The 21,319-nt window shown below is 38.8% G+C and overlaps 1 protein-coding gene across 1 annotated transcript in view; it reads right to left on the bottom strand.

Annotated features, from left to right (window-relative positions):
* Ctnna3 (catenin alpha 3) overlaps positions 1 to 21,319 on the bottom strand; it is a 1,277,532-nt gene that overhangs the window by 311,232 nt on the left and 944,981 nt on the right. The gene's annotated exons all lie outside the window — the stretch shown is intronic.

The raw sequence follows: 21,319 nt of genomic DNA, 5'->3' as shown, positions 1-21,319 counted from the left end.
CATGAAAAACCCTAAGTTATTAAAACATTAATGCCATATTCTGCAGTCTTTGAAAGATATGAAGAATGTCTATCTAACTGAAATATATCTCTACATATCTAGAAAATCTAATAACATGACTACAAGCTTAACTATTATCAATGATTATCCATTAACAATCTATATTTCCTAATTATACATTACATTTTAAAATGAACTACAATCACAATAGCTTAATCAAGATCAGAAATACATATACATATAACAAAATTGACCTTAAAATCTATACCAATGCAAATTCATATCTATATCATCTCCCCCTTTAAATGTAAAAGAACATTTATAAACAATATTTGGGAAAATGGGCGCAGTTTTTTCTCTCCAAACTGCTTCCTGCTGAATGGGGGCGTTGTTATTTAGGTCTTTCATGGTATAACCTGTCTGCTAGGTTCATCCCAGTCGGCAGTTGAGCGAAGTAATTTTTTGAGGGTGTTCACAGCAACCTTTCAGGAGGGCGTGGTCTATCATACCATATTGGGATAGAAGCAATCCACAGAGTCTCGTCCTCTGTGAAAACAAAAGAAGAAACTCTTTTCCAAAGCATCATGTTCTTAGATCCAAATCCTGAAGTCATACCATTAAGATGTCCATTTTGGTCTAGACTGGCAGCCCATATAATGAAATGTCTCTCTGTATTTAGCTCCTTTACAGTCAAAAAAATCAAAGAAAACACAACAAAATACATAATCCAGACTCTCTGTGAATTTTCCATTTTTATGCGGCTTATTTTCATTCTATCACTTTACTTTATTCTGTCTCTTTAAAGACTTTAGCCTTTTTTTTAGGCATTAACTTTATTTTTTATATTTTCTTCTTCTCTCTCTCTCAAGCCTACATACATTCATCCAACACTGTGACTCATTTAAAAGTCTTTTATGTCTGAATCTTTTCTATTGTGAATCTGTAATTTTTTACTATCCAGGAGCACTTCTTAAAAGGTTAACCACTTCTTAAAAACTTAAGTTGCGCCAGGTAGGGGTAATATGGTACCGCGTGTTTACAGCCAAGTCTAAACCTTAACTGCGCTGTTATCATGGTAATTACGATAGATCCTGCCTGAGCTCAGTACAGTTCAGCATGGCGGAGCAGAGCCTAAGCCACTCCTGCCTCAGAGCATGGTCTCAGAGAACCTTCTTTCCGATCCCCAGCGGGCACACAAACATCCAGTCCATAAAAGCCACTGAAATGCTTTAAAGCCAGAGTTCGCACTGGCAGCACAGCACAGGAAGCTGCGTTTTAAAATGACTCAGCTTTTTTTTTTTTTTTTTTTTTTTTTTTTTTTTTTTGTGCCGCTATTGCGGAAACAGGAGATCTCTCTACAGCATGTCCAGGCAAACAGCAAAAAGCCGTGTTAAACTCTCTCTCTCCTTTATTTAAAGCTTTTTCAGGTTTTTACGTGGATTTGGTCACCACGTTGGCGCGCCAATCTGTAGTGTGAAGCGGCGGGGCTGCGTCCCGCCGCCCAGTTCCCAGCAACCGGCTAACTTTATCCGAAATAATTACACGGAAACTGTATTCTTTTAAAACACTGCCTGGCCCATAGTTTCAGCCTCTTATTAGTTAATTCTCACATCTTTCTTTAACCCATACTTAGTAATTTATGTAGCACCACAAGGTGTGCCTTACCAGGAGAGATCTTAACCTGCGTCCATCTCGGAGAGGAGCAGCATGGAGACTCCCCACGCGACTGCCTGAAGCGTCTCTCCCTAACTCTACTTCCTTGTTCCCACAATTCTGTTCTGTCTACTCCACCTACCTAATTTTCTGTTCTTAAAGGGCCAAGGCAGTTTTCTTTATTAATAATGAAAGTAACACATAAACACTCCTCCATCATTGCTTATTTGTGTATTTATTGCTGGTATCCTTTTTATCAAGTCTGGGGCATGTACTTCTATATCTTATCTATACTTGATATGAATAAGATTTGAACTTTGTCCAACACATTTTCTTCAATTTTTGATATTATCTTTTTGTCTTCTTTTTAGCATTCACAGGATGAGTCATGTGTAAGTGATTTTCAAACCTTAAACTGTCCTTTCTCCCATGGGAGAAGTTGTGCTTAGTGCTATCTTAGTAAAGCTTCTGAGAGCATTCATGTCCGTGTTTCTGTGTGACATATGCTTTCAATTTTCTAATGCAGAGGTGGAGTTGCTAAATCATGCGATTATTATATGGCACTGTTAGAGGACTGCCCATGTTCTCCAAAGTATCTGAACTAATTTACCTTCCCATTAATACTGTGCAATAATTTGAATTTCTCCATGACACTTATTATTATCTGTTACACAGCATTTGAACATCAGTGTTAATCAAGGAATTAACTCAGTTCATTAAATTTATGTCCATAGTTTGTAGTGTGTTCAGTATTGTATTAATATCCTTTTTTTCTGTCTTTTAGTGCCAGGATCAAATAGAGGTTTATGCCCACTAGGCAACTGCTCTATCACAGAGGTATAGTCTGTATCTTCCTTTAGACATCTGTGGTCCTTCTGGAGTGACAATCTTTTTATTTATTTGTGGTGTGTGTGTATACGTTTGTTTGTGTGTATGTATGTGTACATGCATGTGTGCGTGTTTGTGTGTGTGTGTGTGCCTGTGTATACATGCATGTATGTGTGTATGTGTGTATGTGTGTGTATGGTTGTGTGAGAGAGACAGCATCTCATGCAGCTTAGGCATTCCAAACATTTTTGCACCTACTGATGAACTGAACTTGAACTTCTGAGCCCTTACCTCACAAGTGCAAGGATGGTAGCCCTATGAGCCGCCACAGCAAGTTTACAAAGTGGGGCATCTAATACAGCAATCTTCACATGCTGTGTAAGGGCTCCACCAATTGAGCTACAGCCTCAGAGACCCCCTTTCATTCTATGCATTAGTAATTGGCATTTACTTTTTTCTTTCAGCATGAAATCAACTAGGGTACTCATGCCACTGAAACTACATGCCTGTATTGGCTTGCCATAGGGATCCAAAAATTAAAGCAGTTAAAGTCCTTATTGCTAACGTCACATGTTTATCCTCTGACATACTATAGGGGATTTTCCTAGAGCTCTACTGTCTAGGTTTGATGCAGACTTCCCATATTCATGTTGCCCAGGTATCTAAGCCAGGGTATATTGGAGAAACAAAAATCTCTGGGTAAATTTTCTGAATTCCACCATATGTCATTGATGGCTTTGCATGGTACCCAGGACTTACTATGCAATGTTCAAGGATCTGATTGTCATCAGCAGGACCGTTGGGCAGTGTGATGGTTTATATCATTTGTCAGGATCTGGAATTACTTTGGGGACAAATTCTCAATTAGAACAAATGTGGTGGCAAGACCCACTCTCAATGAGGGTGATACCATTGCAGAGTGGATTTTCTGATCACTCAATGGATAGATAGATAGATAGATAGATAGATAGATAGATAGATAGATTGATGATAGATAATACATAGATAGATGATAGATGGATACATACATACACACAGAGAGAAAGAAAGAGAGAGAGAGAGAGAGAGAGAGAGAGAGAGAGAGAGAGAGAGAGAGAGAGAGAGAGAGAGAGAGAGAGAGAGAGAGAAGAGTGGTTGAGTTCAAGAATTCATCACTCTCTGTTCCCTGGCTAGATCTGACTTAAAAGTCAGTCTCTTCTGCTACAACGCTGCCTTTTCTGTCTGATGTTATGTTTTTCTCATCGTGTGAAATACAACCTAGTTCCCTATTTAGCACTTCAAATAGGACAAAAATTAATTTTTCCTCTTTCTTAATTTTCTCCTTGCCAGGTATTTGTGTTCAGAGTAGCTGTAGTGAACTGACATATTTTTTTGTGTACTTTATTTGGCTATAATTTGTTGGTCTATTTTTTGGGGGGGGATGTGATTTTATTTTGATATTTTAATTTTGTTGTATTGCATTTTTGTTTTTTGAGAAAGAATGTAAAGTTGGGTTGGTAGGGAGGGGGAGAGGGTTTGAAAAGCCTTAGGGGAGGGAAAGAATATGCCCAAAATATATTCAAATTTAAAAATTATTTTAAATCATAAATAATAGTAACAATGAGACAGAGTGGGGGAGAGGAAAAGGAAGAGAATATCAAGCTTGGGTCCTGTAGAAGAGCAGGCAGTCCTCTTAAATGCCAAGTCAAATATCGAGCTCCAATATTAAGGCACTTTAATAAAAAAAATATTTTAGGCGCTTTGAATTTTGTCTCTTTGATATTCCATGGCAAAACCAAGTTTGTATAAATCATTTCCATTATTCTCTAAACAGGCTCCCTGCATGTTCATGTTCATTTGCTCCTCAGTATATTTCTGCTTTCAGAAAATGAGGCCACCGCTTAAGACCCCTCCTCCGATACAGTTAAGCTTAGGCAGACCTGCACTGTGCTCTGCTCCTCAACACTTAGCCAAAGCTGAGCTCACAGTCAGTCAACACCAAACAATGAACTGAAATGAACAGGTAAAGCACACTTCATCCTGAGTTATATTCCAACCCTAGAAAAGCACGGGGATAGCAATGCATTTGGGAGAGAGCATCTGACAGTCTCTTTGGGGATGAGTGTGACAGGCAGGAGGCAGTGATGGAGGCCCAGGCTACTCAAGCATGGCCTTGAACTGCTTGTCTTTCTGCCCTCCAAAGTGAGTGCTGTGACCATGCATAGTTTGGAGTGAATTTTATTGGCCTATATTATGCTTAGAGTCTTGTGTGGTAAAATGAAGCGTGGAGCCTTCACACATGTGTACATACACACACACACACACACACACACACACACAAACACACACACCAAAAACAAACAAGCAAACAAGCTAAACTAAAAACCACTGGCTTACTAAATAAGTATTTTCAAAGAAATATTACAGTGGTACAAAAAGAATCCAAAAAAGGAAATTTATTTGATAAAGCCAAAGCTTTTAAGAATAACCCACAATAAGTTTTCCTCTAAGAGAAATGGCAAATGTTTACTCTTTTTGAAAAATAAGCAAATTTAACTCACAGCTATACTCTTGATTTGCTTTTCATTTTTATACGTATTGGACAATCATCTGTGCTTAAAACAATAGCAAAGTAATCTCGTTTGCTGTGGTCTGCTCAAAGTGTTGTGATTTCTGAAAGGAAAGGAATGGCTGAGCACAAATGCCAGTGGACTGTGTGTGTTACAGCCTTACTTTACCATTATTGTGGTGCAAAATATAGTTTCTCCTATGACTGTATTTCCTAAGCACGCATAATAGTGATACATTTAAACAATGAAACTAAGAGGCTAAGAGTCAAGAAATATTTTTATATTTTGTGGAGCATGTAATTTGAATTTTTAAAAATTCCTTCTCCTCAAAATGTGTTTTTGAAAATGCATGTGTTCAACCTCTAATCCCTGAAGTGCTCATATTTGGAGACACAACCTTTGTGGGAAGGGAGTTCTCAGGTTGTGATTGGAATTCTTTTAAGACACATGAGGGAACACTTACTACATCCCTTTTCTTGCTTTTGGCCATGGTAAACACGGTAGCTGCTTCTCCATGCAGGCGCTTAAGAAAGAAGAGCCTTGGGCTGGCGACACAGCTCATCAATTAAGAACATTTGCTGCTCTCGGAGAGGATCTATGTTTGATCCTTAGCACCCACACCATGTGGCTCACAGCTGTCTATAACTCCAGTTCTAAGCAATTAGACGCCTTCTGAGTCTGTAGACACTGTACACAAGCAGGTAACACTCCACCAAACAGGAACACACACATGCACATAGATACAAGTATATCTTAAAATTAAAAAAGATCTTTATCTGAGTCCAGTCATGCTGGTACCCTGACCTTAGACTTTCAACATCCAAACTGAAAAAAAATATATTTTTGGTGGCTCTTGTCACAGCAGTCTATGGAGTTTCTGTGTGATAGTTGTTAGAACTAAAATACTGGATCATGGAAAAGTGAAAATTATTTTTATGAGCTGAAATAAATTTGGAGATAAATATTTCTCAGATCAAGAGCACAAATCTCAGGATGAATTTGCTTTATTAATCACACTGGCATCCCTCTGCTACAGACAGGTTATTGACATGAGAACCCAGGGCTATCTGCTTACCACAGTCAGGTCAGCCTCATTATAATCCCTTGGTATCTCTCTACCAAAGCCAGGGGAATAGCATGCGAATGCAGCTAGAAGTGTGACTATATTCCTATCTAATGACACTTCAACAATAGGATAATAGATGATAGTTACACGTGCAAAACTATGTGGCACAATGTCAAGGGGACTATAAGTAGGCGTCCATAGAAACTATTACAAATCCACCAAGAGATTCATTTTATTGCCATTTGTGGAAGGACACTTAAAAGAAATCCCACACTAGCTCAGAATTGAGAATTAGATGGTTATTTATTTAGGGGTAAACTCACAAATCAGAATCCTCTGCTTGAATGGAGAACAGACTGAATCCAGCAACCAAAAAGAGTGGCTGGAAAAGAGGCCTGATGCAAGCTCTACATCAACATATATAGTATAAGAGGCCACGCCCCAGTGGGCGGGAAATCACTGGATATAAGACTCTCTACAGCAGCCGTTGTTTCATAGTAGACACTGGTTAAATAAATTGTTAACAGTCAAATTCTAGACTCTCGTTGGAACTGAAATTCCACTTTCCCCTTTAATAGTAAGCTCCACAAATATTATTTGCCACTAAAACACAGAAAACTCAGTTACTAATTCTTGGTGTATTTTTCATTCTTTTTGAAAACCCTGAAGCATTGTTTTATTATGTTTTATGTTTTGAAAACAATTTGTAACCTTGGAGTGGTCGTAACCACAACAAACATTTAAAATGTGCACAACACAACCCAGTTCTCCAAGAGGAACAATGCTTTGCTGTGTCAGACCTACAGGAACACAAAAACAGCAATAGATTCTTGTTCAAGTTTGGAGAGTTTCCTATTTTGTTGCTGAACAGCTACATTCTTTGGAGGTAGCTGCTCTTTCACTGTGATGTTTAGGGTGTGGACAAATGGCTCAGAGAAAAATGGTTGAGAGAGAAGAAAAGTGATGTCAGAGACAGGGAAGAACTCCCCTCTTATTGATCATTTCAGGATTTGGGAGCATGTGAAGTCCATGCAGGTTAAGGGATGCTTCACAATTATTTAATGACAAACCCGTGTCTAAACCTTTGGTTTTCTTGATTCATTATTTGATGCTTTCTATGTGACCACAGCACAAAACACAATATTGGGAGTAATATGTGAATGGTCCCTATGTCTCTAGGGTTGTTAATCTATTCAGTCTGAATGACTCATAGAGAGCACTAAGTGGACAAGAATTCTTCTTCCATAGTATCCCCTATTGCAACTCAATGAAATTTATTTTTTTTTATCCTTTTAATGTATGTGCATAGAATGTCTGTGTCATGTCAAATCTTTGGCTCTACTTGCAATTTTAGATATTAGAACAGAGTAGAGGATGGGTTAACCATCATTCACTTAAGAAGAATTATCAACTCAGTAACATGGGACCACATTGAACATAACCCATTAGTATGATGTGGTGGACAGTCACTCTATTTGATGGCCTGTCTCTGTCTCTTGATAGACATGTTCTGTGTAATGCCCTTCTTTAAGTAACCTTTGACCCTAGCTATGCATTTCTCAAATGTTGAATAACAAAGGTAAAGGCATAACACTCTGGAAGATTTCATCTCAGTCATTTTCTTTGACTCTTATTCTGTGATTTCGTTTTAATCACTCATTCTGAGAGAGTCAGGACATTGTGTTGTGTTGTGATAATACAGAGGCAGTGCCTGGAGGTCACCGAATAACAAGGAGCTGGTGCTCTCTGATAACATCTAGGAGGATTAGCTTAGAGATGTCCACATTTCTCAGGTAGAAATTGATTGACTACTACAGACAATAGCATTCTAGAAACCTCATGAGAGACTCTCAATTATAAGGACACAGGTACATTGTTTCCAGATTTGATTACTAAGCCTCAGAGATTATGAAAAAACAAAAATTTATATTCTAATTGATAATGAGCTGATACATTGAGTGGAAATGCAGAATTTTGAAGGCTAGAGAGAAGTGACATGTACTTTGGGGAGAGATAGATCACAAATGACTAGGAAATACTGATGAAAAGACTTGTCCACTCATTATTGAGCTTAAGACCTATTATTCATAATGAAATAAAAATTTAGAAGTATCAGAAGTTGGATATCCCTCTAAAAAGATAATACATCCCAGTGATTCTAAGTTATATTATCTGTGTTGTGGCCAGTCTGTCTTAGCCAACTGAGTTCCTAATTTGAAATCCAATTACCAATGTAATTGCATTAAAACATTTCAAAGTTAGAGCCTTCTGAATGGGATTAAGTAACAGGATAAGAGAGAATTGTGGGATTGTGGGAGTTTGTCTGCCGTCTCAGTCATGGGAGAGGAGTTAAAGAATATAATCTATGAAGAATGGGAAGAGGATAGTCATGGAACATGCTGAGACTTCAACTAGGTTTCCAAGACTCCAGAATATGGACCTGAAGAGCTGTTGCCAATCAATAGTTTCTAGAGGAGAGAGAGGAGAGAGAGGAGAGAGAGAGAGAGAGAGAGAGAGAGAGAGAGAGAGAGAGAGAGAGAGAGAGAGAGAGAGAGAGAGTTTTAAGTTTGTAGACCCTGAGACCCTGGTCATTGACCTTGCTTCCAGTGGAAGGTCACATGTTCAGTGACACATGGGTTGCAGAAATGAGTTAAACCCAGAAAAGAGGACACAAGATTGAATGGGTAGTCTAAGAGCAAAGACTCTCTGGCCTTTTCTTGTGGATGGGATTTCTCTCGTGATTCTCTACCCTTGCACTTGGATTTATGGGTTTGTTTTAAATGTTATTTTCAAAAGACATTAGACAAGGATAGGGAATCAATGTATACTTAGTCTCCCTCGTTGACCTTTTTTGTTGTTTTGTGTTACATTTATTTATTATATTTGAAGACAGAGGTTTGGTACGTATCTATGACTATCACAAAATTCATTATGTAGACCAGGCTAGCCATAGACTCACAGAAATTCACCTGTTTAGGTTTGCCAAGTGTTGGAATTAAAGGTGTATGCGACCATGCCCAGCTATAGCACTTCTATTAAACAGGAAAGGAAAAAAAAACCAAACTAACTAACAAATTTTATGTCTGGATTCAAATTTTCTTAACTTTACCTGTTAAGAGAAGCTAAATATAAAAATAACAATAAAACTAAAATATTTACAGGTTTACAATAGCAGCAACTGGTAAGAGAAGAATGAATAAATCAGAAAAAAAGATGGAAGGAAGGGAACAATATTTCAATTCACTGATTGGCATTCAAAGGGGGTTTATTTTCAAAATTAATATTCTTAATTCTTCTTGCAGGCTATACAGAAATTTTGAGACAGGTGGTAAAGACAAGTGCATAACCTTGCCTAGATCGATAAAAAAAAACAAGAATAAAACTAGACTTTAGAATAGCTGGACTCTTTAAAAAAATACTGCCTGTAGTGTTTATAATAAATGGTAGTTTAAAAGCCTCTATAAGCAGAGAAATTTTATTTTTTTTTTTTCCTCATGGTTTATTTTTTTTTTATATTTAAAAATTTCCATCTCCTTCCCTCCTCCTCCCCCCTCCCTCCCCTCCTTCTCCCCTTTCTCTCCCCTCCTTCTCCCCCTTCCCTCCCCTCCCCTCCACCCATACCTCCCCTCCCTCCCTCTCAAGGCCAAGGAGCCATCAGGGTTCCCCACTCTATGCTAAGACCAAGGTCCTCCCAACTCCCCCCAGGTCCAGGAAGGTGATCGACCAAGCTGAGAAGGCTCCCACAGAGCCCGTCCATGAAGAAGAATCAGAGCCCAGAGCCATTGTCCTTTGCTTCTCAGTCAGCCCCCGCTGTTGGCCACACTCAGAGAGACGGGTTTGGTCGCATGATCCATCAGTCCCATTCCAACTGGAGTTGGTGATCTCCCATTAGTTCTGTCCCACCGTCTCCATGAGTGAACGCACCCCTCTCGTTCCTGACTTTCTCCCTCATGTTCTCGCTCCTTCTGCTCCTCATCGGGACCTTGGGAGCTCAGTCCAGTGCTCCAATGTGGGGCTCAGTCACCTTCCCCATCTGTCGCCAGCTGGAGGTTCCCTTCACCAGCAGAGAAATTTTAAAACATAAATTGTTCACTTAACTTTAACTGCTACAGATTTTGGCAGACAGTAAAATTAAACAGTGGGTGATCAGCAGAATGAACGGCATCTCTCAATATACCACTGGACCACTAATACATTTTAGGAGAAGAAATCCCCTGCTAGCATTAGGATTGCAAAACACTTTCTACCGTAATTGTTGAAAACGGAAGCTGTAGATTTGCATGAACTAGAACATTTGATTATTTATTTATTGTTATTCTATGTATGGCTGTTTTCCTGCATGAGTATCTGTGTATCATGTGTGTATACTGCCCACAGAGGCCATTAAATGGCATTGGTATCTCTTGAATTGAAGTTACAGATGTTTGTTAGTTATCATATGGGTGCTGGAAACTGACTCTAATTGCACTGCAAGACCAGAAAGTACTCCTGATAGCTAAGTCATCTATCCAATCTCCAAATTTAATTAATTTTAAAGGTTCACTTCCATTGGTTTTAATCATGTGTACGTGATTGTGCTGTGTGTCAATTTGTATAGATGTGAATACAGTGCCCTCAGAGGTCAGAAGAGGATGTTGGATCTCCAGGGGCTGGAGTTGTAGACGACTGTGAGCCATCCTGTGTGAATGCTGGGATCTGAACTCAGGTAGTCAGCAAGTGCTCTTACCTCTGAATCATCCACCCAGCCCAAATATTTTAGTTTGAAGTAAGAATGTAAGACAACAGATATTAGCATTGAATATAATAGAAAAGGTTCCCAGAAAAATTTCTTTGGCTTTTTCTGGTTATTTTTATCTTCCCTAGCTCAGTTAACAATATTTTAGGGATGTGTGCTTGTTCCACTCTTAGTAATGCACCTCGTACTACATGGCTACCATTTAGATGCCTTCTCTGCTCCATCCACAAATGTCCCCATGCTCTACTGGCCTCCTGGAGATATCAACCATGACTATTAATGAAGCTCAGAGATGAGGTTGACCCTTCCAGTCCCTGGCCTGCTGATAGACCTTTCTCTTCACAGCTATCTCCTCTCTTGTCATGTGCTTTCCTATCTATAAAGTCTGACAGCATGAATACAGCCTCCCCCACTTTGGAAGAACCTACATATGCTATTCACCCTGGGGTAAATGCTCACCCCCTCTCAGTGAGATAGTGCAGGGGATACAGGGCCTTACCAATGAATCCAAAGAGCTGAGGCTACATACCAGGAACTCACATACAGGAAGGGAAGAGCCACGTTGTCCTTTGACCTCCACACATGCACTAAGGTACATTAACACCCCTATAGGACTCCCCATACACACAAGTATATGTAAGAAAACCTTTTCATTTTTGATTGTTTTTGTTTGTTTTGTTTTCACTTACTAATATCACTCTCTTCAGGAAACTTGGTGATATAATTTTGTTAACTATGGAGCAACCTGTCAGGACTGCACATTTGAGAGTGGCAGGGAAGGCATTTTGAGGAAGGAAAGGCTATGGACCCTGACAATTAAGTTCTGGTTTTGTTGCCAACCATTTATCAGCAAGAGAAACTCATTCTGTCTTACATACTGGACACAAGTAATGGTCTTTCTGATACCAAAGGATGGAGAAATTCTGCAGACACACTAAGTTTTTTTTGTTAACCTCAGTGACCTTGAGCCTCAAATTCAGTTTTACAGATGATTATATTAAACACTTTACCAGTTCACATCAATAAATATACACATGCACTTTCCTATATTATATATAAAAACCTCCTTAAAAAGAAAAATTAATCATCTTTTCAGCTAAAGGCTAGTAATACATAAAATATGCTTTGAAACAACAGAAGGGAATTATCTTATAAATTTCATGAATCTGGTTTTCAAGATGAAATAGGAAAAGAACTTCTGCTAGATGCAGTCTACATCATTAAAAATGTACACAGTGTGCTATTTCATGAAATATTTTACTATAATTCTCTTATGAGAAAACATAATTGCTGGATTTCTCAGTAGATAGAGGTCTAGCCCAGAGCCCCCTTCCAACTGTGGTAGAACATAATCGTGTGTGTTAGCTAGAGGGGTGTTGAAATATTGTTCTTTTCAGTACTTCAGTTTTCCAGGAAGTGTTTATAACTGACTACTCCAGAACCCAGAGTATTTGATCCCCACTGACCTCTGTACTAATATACTTTCCTCTACAGACAAACAAAACCCATGCTTTTATTAGACATTAGCTTATGCTCTCACAGAGCGTATATTATTGGACTGGATATCTTCTCCAAATGAATCTATGCCTGGTACATTAGACCTGGAAAATATAATAATAATGATGATGATGATCATGATGATGATGATGCCAAAGGAAGTGTTTGTTTGTAGGAACTCAAAATACTGTTTAGTCAGGTTGATACAGCATCACATTGTCTTCTAAACACGACCATAGAAAATTCTACACTTGACCCTTACTAAAGAGCTCTCTTACTACTGAAATGGTGAATGCAGATACCCATGACTGCAGAAGTTGCTGAGATTAAGTGATGCTGAGTGCTAAGCCTTAAACAATACATGGACCATCCCCTTTGAGGGTAGGAAACTGTAAGAATGCTAAGAGCTGGAAGATAGGGTGAGGGCTGTTAAATACCTTCTCTACATAAGACCCAACCATGTCAATCATGAGCTCACAAAGTCTGTGGGTACCTGCCCTCGATCTGCCCAATAAGGGATGAGTCCATAGTCAAGAAAGCATGGAGGAAGGGCTCAGAGGCTCGGCCCCCACTGCTGATCTGTCTTCTACTGACAGTTTCAGGGAGTGTAGAAATCACAGCCTTTATTGGTATACATACTGGTGACTCCTGGATGCTCTCACACCTGGTTCAAGGCGCTGTTCACACCCAGGGTCCTGAGAAAATCAAATGCATCTCAAAGAGAATGAAAAATAATAAACTTGGGAAAGGACTCGGAGGAATCTGAAGAGAGGCTGATGGTGGTGGAAGGGAGGTAGAAAGGGCAAACAGGGAAAGAGAAACCAGTACATACACTGTAGTTATTTTGTATTGCTGACACACACCTTAAAGGTCAGGGTGCAATCAACCTCTCAGTGGACACAAATACATGTCTGCGTGTATTTGTAGTGAATTTTCAAACTAAATTAATCAACAAAAACATGAACTTACTGTCCCTTAACTAGCTGGATTTAAAACAAAATGATGCACTCCAATATGGATGATTTTATATTTGAAAAGGTATAGGATATAGGTCTAGCACTTGTTATTGTTATTGTACTTAATTAAAGAAGTCACTGAAGGATATCATGTACTTATTTGATTATTCTAAGTTTTCATAGATGACTTAAAAGAAACAACCCTTTTGGTAATGAACACACCCACATCATATGTTATAAAAATGTTCTCCCACAAACATGCCATGGGTTTATGTCCTATCGTAGTAATGCCTATCAGTATATCTACCAGGCATATAGTATGTTTGTATGCTTGGTTTAAAAATGTCATTGTAAACAGAGACTGCTCATTTGTTCCCAGCTTCCCAGGCCTGAATAATTAACCAGAAACACAGAAACCATATTAATTGCAAAACTGCTTGGCCAATAGCTTAGGCATAATTCTAGTTAGCTCCTATATCTTAAACTAACCATTTCTATTATTTTTGATTTTACCACAAGGCTCATGGTTTGTTACCTCTTGCTTCTTGGGCAGCTCCATGGTGTCTGTCTGACTCTGCCTATTCTCTCTATATATTCCTGTTTGGATTTTCCTCCTGGCATTACTCTGCTGTCGTTGGCCAAAAGAGATTTATTCATCAACTAACAAAGCAACACATATACAGATGGCCATCCCACATCAGGTCTTAATAAAGAACCGAGGCTCTAACTAACCACTAAGGGTCATGTTCCTAATTGGTCATGGGTAGAAGTTGCTCCATTGTCCCTGGGATGACCAATTTGGTTGATAAAAATAATCTTTCCTTAATCTAGGGTCTTTCGATGGTGCGTGATTCTCTTCTTTTTCTCATCAGCACCTTTCCCGTCCCTCATAAAACTCCTTTCTATGATGTAGCTTTATCAGTCCATATGATGCAGCCCAGTCTCCACTGTGACTTACAGTCTCAGTAATCACCTTCCACACGATGAAAACCAAAAGGCAGATGCATAAACTACATTGAGCTGACATAATGCTGATAAAGTGAGATAAAGAATAAGTAAAAGACTAACAGGTATATTTTAGGATTCATTGTAGTGTAGAGAAACCCAGGCAGTGGTGATAAACAACTGTGGCGTCTGTGAGGTCCAGTGTCACACTATGATTTAACATTAAAGTTTCAGCATGGGTTGGAAGAGAACCTCCAGAAGCTTGGGCTGACTCTCACATTGGTGCCAGACAGATCATCTCTCAGAGGTTTTGACTGTTTTTTAATTGTTCTCCAGCCCTCATGAGGGTTTGCTACCTAACTTAACCTTCAGTACTTTCTGTGGCTTTCAACCCAGAACCAAAACGAGCACTTCATGCTTAAAACAATTAAATTAAAATTCTTATTAAATTTACTTGTGCCCTATAAAGGGATCATCGAAAAAGTCCAAGTTAGTCCTTTTTTTAGATAGAAGTATATGAAAGTAGGGTAAGAACCAGAGGTGTGGCTGACTTCTCTTTCTAGGTAGTGTCTTGTTTTCTTGGAGATCATCAGAATTAGATCAGACTCAAAAAAGATGTGAGACCTCAACAATATCTTCAACAACATCTTCAATAACAACCCAAACTCTAACCCTAACTCTAATCCTAACCCCTAACCCCTAACCCTAACCTTTCATATGCACACTGGTAGAGAAACAAAGAGCAGATGCCCCATCTTTTATTTCTCTGCCGCGACTTCCTTCCTTTTAGCCCATGCCAATTCATCGCCTTTATCTTTAATCCTTTCTCTTTTCACTCCCTCTTCAAAGTCACATCTCATATTTTCTACGTGGGGAAATGTTTCTGTCTTTGCCTTTGATTTTCTGAACTCCACTCTTAAGCACTTTATTTCTTGTGTTAACTGTAAAATTTCTACTAATGCATCAGCATCTGTCCTTTCTTATAATAGGGTATTGTTGACTATGTAATTGTTCATCAAATGACTGCAGCCAAAAGGTCAGATAAATCTTTTCCATGGCAAAGATATATGTGTGTGTGTGTGTGTGTGTGTGTGTGTGTGTGTGTGTGTAAAGTTAGTTTTCTTTCTAAAGATAACACAACCAAGGATCACCCAGAAACAATCCCAGTGAGGAATTGTTTGGATTATATTGACCTGTGAGCATGCTGGTGAGACTTTCTTCATTGGGTTAATTGAGGAGAGAAAACCCATCCTGAACGTGGGCAGCCCTATTTCATGGGCTAGGACTAGGCTGACTGGAAGGAAAAAGTGAAATAAGCACTAGCATGCATCTATTAATTCATTGCTTTCTGTACTTGACCACTAGATTTGAGTCCTATAGTAATCCATTCATTAGAGAGAATATAGGTTTATATTAAGGAGACATTATATTTAGATGAAAGTTCTTTACATTTATACCCAAGAATCGCAGCTCATGAGGGATAAAAGTTCTTCAAGGCCATGACTGACCTGTAATTTCTACCTGGTAGATGTCTGCCTCTCTGGGTTAGCCAAGTGATCCACAGACACAAGGCTCTTAGAAGCCTCTCTGGATATCTGTGTTTTTTGTTGTAAGATTCAGGCTTGAAGTAAAAAAAAAAAAAAATAGAGAATTCAGAAGCCTGTAACAGGCTGTTAAAAGGAAATGACAATGATGATCTTTCAGTTTGAAATCCTGATTTCTGTCACTCACAATGTTTTGCTGGAAGTTTTGTTGAAATCAAGTTCAGGGGAATCTTTCAACAGATGTGTTTCATTGATGGCCCTTGTAAGTAATTAAATACATAAAAGTCATGATCTCTTGTTCAACAGCTCACTGAGGAACCTTTTAAAAGGCTGACCTGAGCTTTCTGGAAGTGGTTAATGTCTAACTCTAGAGAGTAATGAATGGCTTTCTTAATCTCTCCTCTGCCCTGGCCTTTGGCAGAGCCCACTGCTTCTGTTTTTTCTGAATAGAAATGACATCTTATTAATTACATTATGCTATAACACAATGTGATCTTCTAATAAATGTAAGTTTAAATGCTAGAGAAGGACTTGGTAATCAAATATGTAGAGAATTCCCTAGAGGGAGAGAAACGCATAAATGAAGTCAGGTGCCTGCCTTTAAGAATGGACCAGCCTATCAAGAGAAAGTTGCTTGTAAATGGCTGATTATTGCCATAGATAAAGGGATATAGACCTCCACTAAAAGACAAACACATCTTGGGACAGAGTAATTAACTGTCCCTGAAAGGGAATCCAGAGCGATTTAGCAAGGGTGGTAGCCTTTGAGTCAGTGTTCAAAGGTGAATAGAGATGACAGTAGACAAGAGATAGCATTCCAACTGCAAGAACAGAATTAGACAAACCATAGCAGCCAACAAGACATGGTATCCTGTGCTTGAATTCCCAGCATCTGGGAAGTGGAAACAGAACTGTGAGGTCAAGGGCAGCATGAAATAAATGAGTCTTTTCAGTTCATTAACTTTTAAAAGTTGAGGTTTTCAAAAAGCATCAGGTTTTGTTAATAATTTATTTTTAACTTAATACACGATACACAGTGTTGGAAGAGATAATGCAAAGAAATGAGTAGGGCTCTCCATTAGTCTTGCGCCTATGGCAGGAAAATCATTTCTGGAGAGTTGGCAGAGAGCATATGGCTGTCTGGACTATGGTTACTTAGAGACATACCTTTCAAAAGTCATATTGCATTGAACTGAAAGAAATTGCTGTTGCTGGAACAAATAAAAGAATTTCTAGAAGCCGAGACTACAAGCAGATTCTTGAAAGATGAATATAATTTGACATGTCAAAAAGAGGTAGGGATATTCTAAAATGAGAGGAAGGACACGGGCCAGACCTAGAGATGGTAACAGCGTTAGTGCATCCAAATGATTGGGAAGGTAAGATCAAGAGAGATTATGCAGGGTGTGTCTCTGGTAATAAGCCATAAAAAAATACATTGAGTAAAACTGAGCAAAATGAATTAAACAAAGCAGACCAACTATATTAGGAAATGGAGGCAAAAGTGGCATGGTTAGGGACAGTGGCTTAAGGACAACAAAGGAGAAGACACCAAGAAGCTCCACCCATGTCTGCAGTGAAAATTATAGTGCTTCACTCCACTGAGCAGAGGAAATTTCTTTCAGTCACACCTTGAGTGTAGAATATTAATTTTCAAATGCTGTAGAGAGCCAAGACCCTTGGACCAAATCCTTTGGCATTTTTGTGTAATTGCTTATTAGGATTGTTCGGCAAAGAATGCAACAAACAGAATGCAGACTCCTTGAGTCGAGCTTAAAGCATAATCCATTCTATTAAATTAATAGTCAGTTTAATCAATTATATCTGCGATTTAAATTGGTATGGAGAAGAAACACAACAGAATTTCTCACAAGTGGCCTCAAATAGCTTTTCCAGTGTCTCAGTTGCTTTTGGGTGTGTGTATAAGTCTAATCCCCAGGGCTCTAAGAAGGAATAGCTCCCAGGCAAGCATTTTTCTTCTCCTCTTCTTTTATTTTTGTTTTAATTTTTAGGAGTCTCATCAGCATGGGTTAGAAGCTACTGTAGGCTTCTAACCCTATTGGTCTCCAGCCTCCACCTCCCAACTCCTGAGATTACAGGTGTGCACCACCACGCCTTGTTTACATGGTGCTGAGACTGAACCCAGGGATTTGTACTTGATAGGCACACACTCTATCCTTGGGGCTATATATCTGCAGTCTGGGATTCATCAGTCACTGAATAAATGAACTATTATTTCCAATAAATACCAGTTTCCAACAGCAGGGGCAATCAGGATGTCTTGTTGAGGGTCATTTATGTGTCTGCTCTGTGTTTATCTCTATTTCTGGCTGACAGTGAAACTAGGTAGTGTTTGATGGCCTGCAACAACAGATGCTTTTGGACCTGCTGATTCCTGACTTTGATAGAGCCAATAGCCACTGGAAAATATACTCTCCCAGTTCACTCCTGCAGCTGGCCTCTCCCTAAATCGTAGGGAATAACTAAATAATAAAATAATAATAAGTATCAAGAGTATAACTTCTAGTCTTTATGCTGTGGTCTTTCAGTTCAGTTATAAAAACACAAAAACAAAAACAAATAAAACAAAAAGAGTCTAGGCCAGAAATGGTAGCTCATGTCTTTAATCCCAGCGATTGGAAGGCAGAGGCAGGAGGATCTCTGTGAGTTCAAAGCCAGCCTGGTCTACACATCAAGCTCTCGGGCAGCCAGAACTACATGGAGAGATCCTGTCTCAAACAGCAACAACAAACTAATCCCATGCACTCCCAGAAGGGATGACCAGCAGGTGAAGGAAGTCAGAGTTTGAGTAGAATTAGGGACAATAAAGGATTGCGTTTGAAGATTAGAATGCTGTGCCTCCGTCAACAAAAAGTAGTTCTTCATTAGGACTGTATTTCACTTAAAGCTCGCAGGTGGGGACAATGGAAATTTCTGAACTGTAGCAGGGAAACCACATATTCTACTGAGAAGAAGAACTTAGAAGGTCAGAAAATTTAGAAAATCTGTTAATGAGCCACAAAGTATGATCAAAAACAGGGCACCATGTTCCAGCAACTCTCTTGGTAACTGGGACAAGACAGCATAGGCTTCAACATTCATGAGGATACTTAAGGCAAATTTACTAAACACTAGGGGTTCCCAGGAATGAAAAACACTTCACAGGGGATCCTCCATTAAGTTATTTTGAGGTAGCCTGGCTAAACCCTGAGAACTAACTAAAAGAAAAATGAAACAAAAATAAAAAATAGGCCACATTAATATTTTTGCTAAAATGTAGTGAGTGAGTCTTCACAACACAAAACATGACATTTCCAATTACGTAATTTGATAAGTGTTTCAAAGATAAGCCCAAGATATAACCCAAGGGTGAACAATGATGAACATTTCCCCATCAGTCAACGGGGGAGGACAGAGGAGTTGGGAATATTTTTCATAGACAATCTCTCCATGGGAGAGAGAAAGCACACAGTCTTCAGCTTTGCCTAAGATCAAACTGATCTAATTAGGCTTTTCATTTAATTCATTGCTCTGAATTCCCTTTTGTGAGGCATGCTTTTGATAAATTTAAAGGAAAGCTCTTTGGAGAAAAGTTTGAATGGGACTTATTTTTTACAAAGAAGAAAACAGAAGCATACTTGAAGGATACACCTAAAGCTTGTCTGAAAGAGAGAAAAATGATTAATTAGGAACCATAAATTGTGTATTTAATAATAAGAGTCACTCTTTACAGAATAGCCCAGAAATGGTCTATACATCTCACATTTGGAATGTAAGACATAATTTGAAAGGGATATTTTAATTAACGTTATCTTACAAATAAATAGAGGAAAGGGTTTGGGGTTTTGTTAGCTCCTTTGACTGTGAAATTTTTGCCCTGTTGGTTGGCTATTTGGTACAGTCATTAATAATCAGAGATGCATTAACAAGAGTGTATTTCAATGTCTGAGTAATTTTGCTACTTCTTCTGATGTAGAATGACTGCCAAGAGTTTTGAACACTGTAGGAATTCACTCCCACTTCACCCTGTGGATCTGGCAGATGTGTTCTATGCCTATGGAGTACAAAACTGCAGACTTGGCACCTCATATAGATCTTATGGCCACAGAGTCTGCAGGTGAGGCTCATCTAATACAGTCATAAAACTGAGATACAAGCAAGGTTCAGCATCCCTGGTTGACTTTAGCTACTCCACCCCACAGGAAATTTTCACATGGATAAAGAGAAAATGCTTCATATATTTTCCCTTATAATTAAAAATGTCATTTTTGGAAGGTAGAAAATAGAACTCATCAATTTAGTAGGTTCTAGCTTCTGCCATCTCCAAAGCTAAGAATTTTATCAGATAGTATCAGATAGTTATCTATAGAAAAGTTTGCCCCATCTTGCTGTAACTGCCTTTTTCTGATGGACCCACCAATTTATTCTAAACTTGCCTTGATTTATGACAATTTTTGTTCTACAAAAGCTATAAAACTTCACTAAACTGATTCCACATTGGAGCATGGTATTTGGGGTGAGCTAAACCTGTGTTCCTGGGCCATGGTTACTCCAAACGCCTTAGAATAAACACTTATTCCCTTAAAATGGACACAGAGAGCAAGGAATTGCTTTGAACCAATAAAAGATCACATGAGCCTGGAATAGACCATGATATTAAAAGACTGTAACACAACCAACTCCCAAAGCAAGTACACATATTTCCACACAATGGAAAGAGGAACTAATATGTTCTTGGTTCTTTTTGTTTGTTTTGAAACAGGGTCTCAAACTACAGCACAGGCAGGCTGGTCTTGGATTCATGATAATACTCTGCCTCAGGAACCATGCCTTCCTAGTCTGAGAGCTGGGATTGCAAGAATGTACCACCATAACTGACTATGGGTTTGCTTCGTTACACTAATATCTTTGAGGAGTGGGTGTGGAAATACCAGTTTAATGACAAGGGTTATATACGTGCCATTTACCGTCTTTCCTCAGAACATTTCATTATTTTAAATCACCTCCAGAAAGAGTCTCAAAATTTAAAATGAAAGAAGTGTTTTTGCTATTGTTGCTGCTATTGTTTTCTTTCTTTTTAAAGAGGTTATCTGTCAGGGATGGAGAGATGCTTCAACCGTTACGAGCATTGGCTGTTCTTGCAGAGGACCTAAGTTCAATTCTCAGCATTACATTGTCTGCAAAGGGGATCTAATGCCCTCTTCCGTTTTTTTCTTGGGTGGAGGGTGGGGGGAGGCACACATACCACATGAACAAAACATCTAAACACAAAAAAGAAAAAAAATTAAAGTTTGCTCATTCCTCTTCTCACAAATAATATGAAAACATTCCAAAGTTAACATGCCCTACATATCTCTTAAGAAAGGATGATTTAAATATGGAATCTGCAGGATTCCCAGAAACACCATAACTCTATTGTCAAGAGGCAATCAAATTGTGTGTGTGTATGTGTGTGTGTGTGTGTGTGTTTATACAAAGGAGGTTCACAGGCAGGAGCTCTGCCATGATGATTTATAAAAATTGTTGACTGCCATCCTTGCTCAGGA

Source organism: Arvicola amphibius, chromosome 9, assembly GCF_903992535.2.
Source record: "Arvicola amphibius chromosome 9, mArvAmp1.2, whole genome shotgun sequence".
In the NCBI taxonomy this organism is placed as follows: Eukaryota; Metazoa; Chordata; class Mammalia; order Rodentia; family Cricetidae; genus Arvicola; species Arvicola amphibius.
This window is presented reverse-complemented; position numbering and strand designations above follow the sequence as displayed.